The following is a 9,119-nucleotide window of genomic DNA, read 5'->3' as shown; positions in this document are numbered from 1 at the left end:
CCACACCAGAGTGAACAACCAAGTTATGCTTCAGAGGCATACGAGAGGTTCACAGAGACTGTGGGTCTAGAACGCCCAAAGTCCACACTCGATCTCTCTGTCGAGTTAGGCTCTGAACCTACTAGGCACGATATCGATAAAACACTGGTAGGCTATCTAATTGGAGATGTTCGAGGATCCGGTGGAAGTCCTCGAGCTGACATCGACAAACCAGTCACTGAGGGCGCCTCACTCTCCGAGGCTACTAGGTCACCATGTGTTGGTGATCTAGGTTCCCAGAGTACTTATGTGACGAAGGAGGAGTTACAAACCTTCGCCACAGAGGTATTCAAGCGGATTGATGAGTTGAAAAGCTCGTTCTCCTCCCAACCGACGACAGAGGCTCTTGCACCTCTCACAGAGGCTCTGAAGGAGTTGACTTCCACAACTTCTGAGCTCAAGGCAACCATATCAGCCCTTCAGAGCTCTGTCCTCAACAAAGATGATCTAGTAGAAGCATTCAGCGCCCTGTCTCTCAACCCTTCTTCAATCCAAAAGCTCAAGACAGAACTAACAGAGGTTGCCGCCCAATTTCAGCAGACTTTATTTCCGCCGGCTATACCGATTACTCTGCCTTCAAGGATGAGATCAAAGGGATGTTCTCCTCTGCAGTCACCTATGGCATTGCTTCTAAATCCTCCAGGGTTAACATTAACCATCTAGCCACTCACAGAGAGCTAGACGCAATGGTTGAAGCCCTTGGAGAGACCGTGCAGAAATACACCGACCAACTCCTCAAGGAAGCCTGAGCAAGCAACAAAGCTATAAGAGACTGCACAAAAAAACTCGTCAAAGAGGGTGATAACTTCAGAAATGAGATCTATCGCTGCATCTCTAAAATGAAATGGGCCACATAGATGGATATCAACACTGCCTCTGTGATTGCTAAGGAGGTCATTCAAAAGATGGAGAGGGCGGCTTCCAAAGTTTTAAAGCGATTGAAGAAGGCTCCCCTTACTACTTGCAAGGCAGAGGCTACTAAAAACCAAGACGATCAAGGAGGTGATGACCATGATCGTCATGAGGGGGAGAAGAAGAAAGAGGAACCAAAGAAGACAACCTCTGCCACAGAAGGGGTCAAGCTCTGAATTGCCAGAGGAGATAAATGAAGAGGAGTATGATGACCCGGATCTTGTTCATGCACTTAAGGCATCTTTGGCAGAGGCACAGGCGAAAAAGGGCAGAGTCCCCATCCCTAGAGTTGGAGAAGGCTCATCTTCCAAACTCACGAAGATACCAGAAGAAACCTCCACGGGTACGTTTGACGCTCTGGTAGGAACTGTCAATCCTATCCTACCAGAGGGGTCTACCCAGAGGCCTATACTAGAAGAAGAATCCAGAACACCAAAATCTGCCACGGTGGGGAGGGTATCTGAGATACTTGAATCTATGAGCAAGATTCCTACGCAGAAGGTACGCACAGAGCCCGTAACCACTGTTAAGGAGATTCTGCGGTGGCGTTACTCAACTGTGGACACAGAGCCCCCTTATGACCCAGAGCTTACAGGTATGCCCTCTGCCATTGCAAAGTTCCACTTCTCAAAACTCACAAGGCCACCAGAGCGGTCTTCTCAGAGCATGTGATCACCTCTCTGGAAACAATTTCTCCAAGAACTATGCTGAAGAGGACCGTGCTATGTGCTCAATATGTGGTAAAAAGGGATGACGGCAACCTATGTACTTTCACAGATGCTGACCTCCACAACCTCTGTGTATTTGACCTAATATTCCTTCACAAGATATTGAACAAATACATGGAGAGGAGGTCAACATATTCGATTTCTCTCAGAAGGCTGATTGAGGTTATGCGCGCTCAAGTCAAGTTCTACAGCCAGAATGATTTCGACATCGCAATGAGGTTGGCCCAGCCAGAGCTAAAAATTTCCCATCCAAATAACAGACCAAGTTGGCTTCGTAGATTTCATCACAACACCATTGTCCACAATCCCATCTTTGGGTTTGTATTCCTGGRYAAGGATGARATKCYAAGGTTCTTCGATCCCAAAGAGACGCACAAATATTCAACAGAGTCTCTTGAGTGGGTGTTCAACCTAGTGGTGACAGAGGTGCAGAGAGGGCATTTAAGGGCGGATGAAGTGAACCACCTTCTAGAAACGATCAAAGTTCAAGTCTCCTTCAGAGAATGGATATTCAAAGTCTACAGAACCATCAAGTCTGATCTACAATTTGCCGTAGATGACTATCCAGACTCTGCTGTGGATTAATCTCTTGTAATAGTATAGGCCTATACTATCAATTTTCAATTTGTTCAATTATGTAATGCTTTTTCAGAGGATGAGTTTAATCTCCTCTTGTATTCTTTCATTAGTCATTTCTTGCACCCATTTGTCTAAATTTACTTTTTCATACTTAGGGGGAAATTGTTAGCTCTGTTATTCATCTCTTGTAAAAGTATAGAAAAAGTATTCTGCAAGTCTTGACAGAAGCTTATCTTCCACAGAAGACAACAGAGCACTAACGACAGAAGCCTATTATTTGAGCAAGTAAAGTGTGACAGAACCTCTGATGTCTCTCACAGAGGTTCTGGAAAATGGTCCTCTGTCAATAAGAACAAGCATGTCAATGACTGTAGAGCCTCTGAGATGGCTCATAGAGGGTCTGCGAATTCGTCTTCTGTGAAGATCCTTTTCCAACTGTTTTTCAAAGGTTGTTAGCTGCATGTGCTTCTCACGTGTCTAGAACTTAATCGACTTTATTTGGACGGCTTAGATGATTTCACGTGTCAAGATCTTGTCTGTAAGATCGTTAGGAACTAGTATAAATAGCGGCTAAGGCCTTTGTATTCAGTGTGCTTCCGAATTGTAATTGTCTTATTTTCAATTGAATGAATTGAAAATCCTTTGAAGCTATTCCCATGTGTTCATCTTCTTCATCATCTTAACTGTGTGTTCTTGGTTTATTTTACTCTGTTCTGTTCTTAATATTGTTTCCGCTGCACTTTAATCGTCTTAGAGTTTATTTAGAGTAACAGATCAATATCAAAGCTGAATTTACAGGTCCAACAAAATGCATTCAAAAGAAATGCCAAGGATTTTTAGCCTACATAATTGATGCCAAGAAAGAAAAGAGTAAGCAAGAATTAATTGCGGTTGCCAGTAATTATCATAAAGTTTTTCCAGAAGATTTGCCAGGATTACCTCCAGATAGAGTTATTGAATTTGGGATTGAATTGATCCCTGGTGCAGCACCTGTAGCAAAAGCACCGTACAAATTAGCTCCATCAGAATTAAAAGAACTAGTTACATAGATGAAGGATTTATCAGACAAGGGATTTATCAGGCCGAGTACTTTACCATGGGGAGCTCCAGTTTTGTTTGTGAAAAAGAAAGATGGTACTATGCATATGTGTATTGATTATCGGGAGCTAAACAAATTGACTATAAAGAACAAATATCCATTACCCAGAATTGATGATTTGTTTGATCAATTGGTGGGAGCCAGCTATTTCTCCAAAATTGACCTACGATCAGGTTACCATCAGTTGAAAGTTAAAGAAGATGATATTACAAAAACGACATTCCGAACCAGGTACGGGCACCATGAATTCCTAGTTATGCCATTCGGTTTGTCTAACGCACCTGCAAATTTCATGGATTTAATTAATCGAGTATGTAGAGAATACCTTGATGAATTTTTCATTGTATCTATCGATGATATTCTCATATACTCTAAAACCAAAGAAAAACATGCAGAACACCTTTGGTTGATACTAGAACTCTTGAAAAGAGAAAAGTTATACGCAAAGCTGTCAAAGTGTGAATTCTAGTTAAGTGAAGTACAATTTTTGGGACATGTTATATCTGAGGCTGGGTGAAAGTTGATCCAACAAAGATCGAAGCCGTTGCCAAATGGGAGGCACCAAGGACACCGTCTGAAGTTCGAAGTTTCTTTGGATTGATAGGCTATTACCGTAAATTTATCCAAGATTTCTCTAAAATAGTCATGCCTCTAACAAAATTGACTCGAAAAAATATAAAATTTCAGTAGGAAGAGGAACAGCATAAAGCCTTTCAGTTACTAAAAGACCATCTTTGCAATGCTTTGATACTATCTTTACCCGACGGAACTGAGGACTTTGTGGTATATAGTGATGCATCAAAGTTGGGTTTAGGCTGTGTTTTGATGCAAACAGGGAAAGTCATATCATATGCATCTCGACAATTCAAAGATCATGAAAAGCACCATCCGGCCCATGATATGGAATTGGCGGCCATGGTTTTTGCTTTAAAGATTTGGAGGCATTACCTACTGGGAACGAAGTGTAAGATTTATATGGATCACAAAAGCCTCCAACATCTGTTCAACCAGAAAGAGTTAAATATGAGACAACGACAATGGATTGAATTAGTTAGTGACTATGACTGCGAAATTTTGTATCACCCAAGAAAGGCTAATGTGGTAGCTGACGCCTTAAGCCACAAAGAAAGAAGTGGAACTATCAAGGCAGTGGCAATGAAAATAAGTCTAACTCCAGATTTGCATAAGGAGATACAAAGATGCCAAATAGAGGTTGTCAAAGAAGAAAACAGAAAGTTAGAAAAAGTGGGTAAGATAATTTCCACCATGAAGCCAAATGATGAAGGAATGTTATGTTTCCAAGGCCGAATATGGGTACCAAGCTAGGGGGATACAAAGGAAACCATATTGAATGAAAATCACAAATCCCGCTATTCGATTCATCCAGGTACCAACAAAATGTACAAAGACTTTAAATCTTTTTATTGGTGGCCAGGTCTCAAGAAAGATATAGCAGCATATGTGGAACGATGTCTAACTTGTTTACAAGTTAAGATTGAGCACCAAAGACCCTATGAAAACCTACAATAATTAGAAATACCAGTATAGAAATGGGATCACATTATGATGGACTTCATCATGAAGTTACCCTGAACACCGAAAGGGTATGATGCAATTTGGGTAATAGTGGGTCGTCTATCAAAGTCTACACATTTCTTTCTGATGAAAGAAACTTATTCTTTGGAAAGATTGGCTCAAATCTACATCAAGAAAATCGTGACTAGACATGGTGTTCCATTGTCCATTATCTCTGACAAGGACAGTCGCTTTACTTCAAAATTTTGGTAAAGTTTGCGAAGAGCCTTGGGGTCACAGATCATATTGAGTACGACTTATCACCCACAAACGGACAGACAGAGTGAAAGAACTATCCAGACTCTCGAAGATATGGTGAGAACTTGTGTAATCGACTTCAGGGGATCATGGGATGAACATTTACCATTGATAGAATTTTCCTACAATAACAATTATCACTCCAGCATCCAAGCAGCACCTTACGAAGTCTTGTATGAAAGAAAATGTCGAACACCGTTGTGTTGGAATGATGTAGGTGAAAAGCAGTTGACAGGTCCTGATATTGTGCAAACAACTTCTGAAAATATTGAACAAATTCGTGCAAGAATTAAGACCGACCAGGATCGACAGAAAAGCTATGCCGACAGACGGAGGAAACTAAGTGAGTTCAATATAGGAGATTACATAATGTTGAAAGTATCTTCTTGGAAGGGTGTTATGAGATTCGGGAAGAAAAGAAAGCTCAGTCCAAGGTATATTGGACCATTTTGAATCTGCAAACGGGTTGGACCGGTAGCTTATCAGTTAGAACAACCAAAGGAACTCAGTCAGATTCACAGTACCTTCCATGTATCAAATCTACGTAAGTTTTTGGCAGACCCAAGTCTAGCAATACCACTTCCTGAGATCAAACTTGACGATAAGTTGAATTTCACTGAGACACCAGATGCAGTAACTGATAGAAAAACCAGGGTGTTGAGAAATAAAGAAATCAGTTTGGTGAAAGTTCAATGAAATTTCATAAGGGTTCAAAAGCAACATGGGAACTGAAGTCTGATATGAGAACCCGTTATCCTTGGTTATTTGAATGAATTACGGGATGAAATTCTTTAATGGGGAGAGAATGTTATAACCTGCTTTTCTGCAAAACTGGGTCAAGGTAACCTTATGTGTTTAATACGTTAATTATGTGATAGCATGCATGTTATCTTGATATAAATGCATGAAATACGTGACACATGTGTGGTAAAATGATATTATGCATACATGTGGAAACAATAAACAAGTATAGGCGGTCATGTGTTAGGATATTAAATATATATATATATATATATATATATATATATATAAAAGACTCAAAACTTAATGGTTAAGAAAATCACAAGTTTTATAATAAAAACCCACCTCCTAAATTACTCTTATTGGTTAAAGCCTTCACTGCCAGGAATTTTATAATCATAGAAACTCTCACCGCCATTGTTAAAATTATATATAGAAAGAAGAAAAGATAAGATGCTATCGGACCATCTTAATCCGTTTTGAGAGATAGAAGAATTTTGAGGCGGTGAAGAACACTTCTTGAGGAAAAACTGTTGTTTTAAAAGATCTTGAAGAATCTACGTTATTATGGTAAGTTTTTGAATTACTGTCTATTTACAAATTGTGAGTTTTTATCTACTGTTTGATCTTATAAAAACTGTTGAGTATTGATGATTAAAAGATTTAAAAGAATTTGGTAAACCAGTTCTAAAGAGTTGATGATTAAAAGATTTAAAAGAATTTGGTAAACCAGTTCTAAAGAGTTTTAAGGGAAGTATTTTGTGATTCTGGAATTTAAATTTGTTTTGAAAAGATTAAGTAGAAACTGAGTTTTAAAAAGCAGTTTTGAATTTGATACCCTGTTTTGAGGATTTAAAGAGGAACATATGATTTGAGAAATCATATGTAGAACAGATTGTTCTTGTGGATTGAAGGGTTTGAATATAAACCTGTTTTGAGATTAAGATTTGGCTAAAACTATGAACGAGGTACACTTTGATAGAAATGCCTGCAGCCTGTCATTGGATGAAATAGTTCATAAGAATTTAAGGGCAAATAAGGATGGTCGTTGTGTGTGATGGAGAGTTGTTGCTATAAAAGGGATTTATGGATGTAATAAGGATGGTCGTTGTGTGTGTTTGGTATAACTATTACTGTTATATCTTTTAAGATTACAACAGATTGGAGTTCTCACTTCTTGTTGATTTGAGGATTCAGAGATGTTGTTCTTATGAGAAACAATAGTATTGATGTTATGGTTATGGGAAAAATATGGCCTATGGTCATTAATTTTGGTTAAAAGTGTTTTGGAACAGAATGATTCATTTTCATGAGGAACTAGAGAAGCTCTAGTTACTATCAGACTAGAGGGTTCTCGTTATTTGATTTAAAAAATATGCATGTTCTTAATATACTAACTGAACAGAGGCTCTGTATATTGATAAGAGCTTTTGTGTCAAAATCTTATTTTAAGAAGTTTTATGAAAAAGAATTTTATACTTAGTGTTTTCTTAAAAGAGACAAACCAGAGGTGCTCTGGTTGGTTTACACGTTGAACCAGAGGCTCTCGTTGGTCATGTCTTTTGAACCAGAAGCTCTGGTTAGTACAACAAGAGGCTCTGGTCGAACATGAACTCTCTTTTAATCATTTTAGTTATGGAAAATCTATTTTTTTATTTACAAAGACAAGACAAGGAATATTATGAGGAATTACCTGAGAAAGAGGCTCTGGTTAGTACAACCAGAGGCTCTGGTAGAGGAATCAGAGGGGCTCTGGTTCGAATTAACAAAATATTTCTAAGTACCATATTTGGAACCAGAGGCCTGATGGACTTAAACAGAATGCGATTTTATCTTTCAATTTTAATGGTATATTTCAAATAAATGTTTTGGTGATCTACACCCAGCATTATATAAAAAGGAAATCTCACTAGACATTCACGTCTAACCCTCATTTTGTGTTTTTCAAAAATATGTATGCAGGTAATGATAATAAGGGAAAGGGCATTCTGTGAAGTATTCTCTATGTGCTTAGCTGTTTGAAAATCTTTATTAGGCATGTTTTGAAGTATAGATGTCAAGATACAAGAGCATGTACTTTTGGAATTTTTGAGTTGTGTGATTGGCATTATAGACTCTTGTATTATGGACCTTTGAGTTGTGTGATTGGCATTATAGACTCTTGTATTATGAATGAATTATATGTAATATGCAATGAATGGATTTGGGGGTGTTACACTTAAAGATGACTGGTTCTCGTTTCAATTGTCGAGAACTAGGTCACATGGCAAAAGATTGTTCCAAAGCTCGGATCCAAACTGACAAAGGGAAAGGTAAACAACCAAGTACTAGTGGACGAGTCTTTGCATTACATGGCAACAAATCTCAAGAGGGTATGATTTTGGGTCATGTTAAATTAATTCATTTATCTGTTTATGTTTTGTTTGATACTGGTGCGACACACTCAATTGTTTCTGAATAATTAGAATTCCAATTAAAATCGTATGAACAAACCACCGAATTTCCAGTGGTAATATCTACTCCAATGGGTGGTTCAATTTGTGTGTTAACTTGTTTTTCCAACTGTCCGTTGCTTATTGGGGACTGCATACGATAGGTCACTCTGCTTCCAATGCCTTACATTTGAAGTTCTATACTTTTGCCATCAATCTTCATTCTTAAAAATTCTATATGATCTTGTATTAGTCTTGTTTTCTTTTCGTATAAGGCTAATCCATTTTTAGTACATAATTTTATAAATATATCAAGATGTTTTAAATGAGATTCTATATCATCAGATAATATTAAAACATCATCAACATATACGAAAATAAAACCATAATCTTTAAAAATACTATCCATTTTTCTTTGGAATATTTGAGGGGCATATTTTAATTCAAACGGCAAAACAAGCCATTCGTATTGACTTTGAGGTGTAGAAAAAGTTGTATAAGATATACTATCAGGATGCATTTTTATTTGCCAAAATCCACTTTTACAATCAAATTTTGAAAATAACTTTTGTTTGTAGTCCAATTTATTAAGCTTTCTCCATGAGGTAAAAAGTATCCATCAAATATAGTGTTATCATTTAGTTTTTTATAGTTTATTACCATCATAGCTTTTCCTCTAGCTATTTCTGCATGTTTTCTTACCATAAAAGCATGAGAACTATGAGGACTATGACTTATCCTAATTAATTTAATATC

This window comes from Cynara cardunculus (genome assembly GCF_001531365.2).
Source record: "Cynara cardunculus var. scolymus isolate 2C chromosome LG 2, CcrdV1, whole genome shotgun sequence".
In the NCBI taxonomy this organism is placed as follows: domain Eukaryota; kingdom Viridiplantae; phylum Streptophyta; class Magnoliopsida; order Asterales; family Asteraceae; genus Cynara; species Cynara cardunculus.
The sequence above is the reverse complement of the archived record's forward strand: the minus strand, read 5'-3'. Positions refer to the sequence as shown.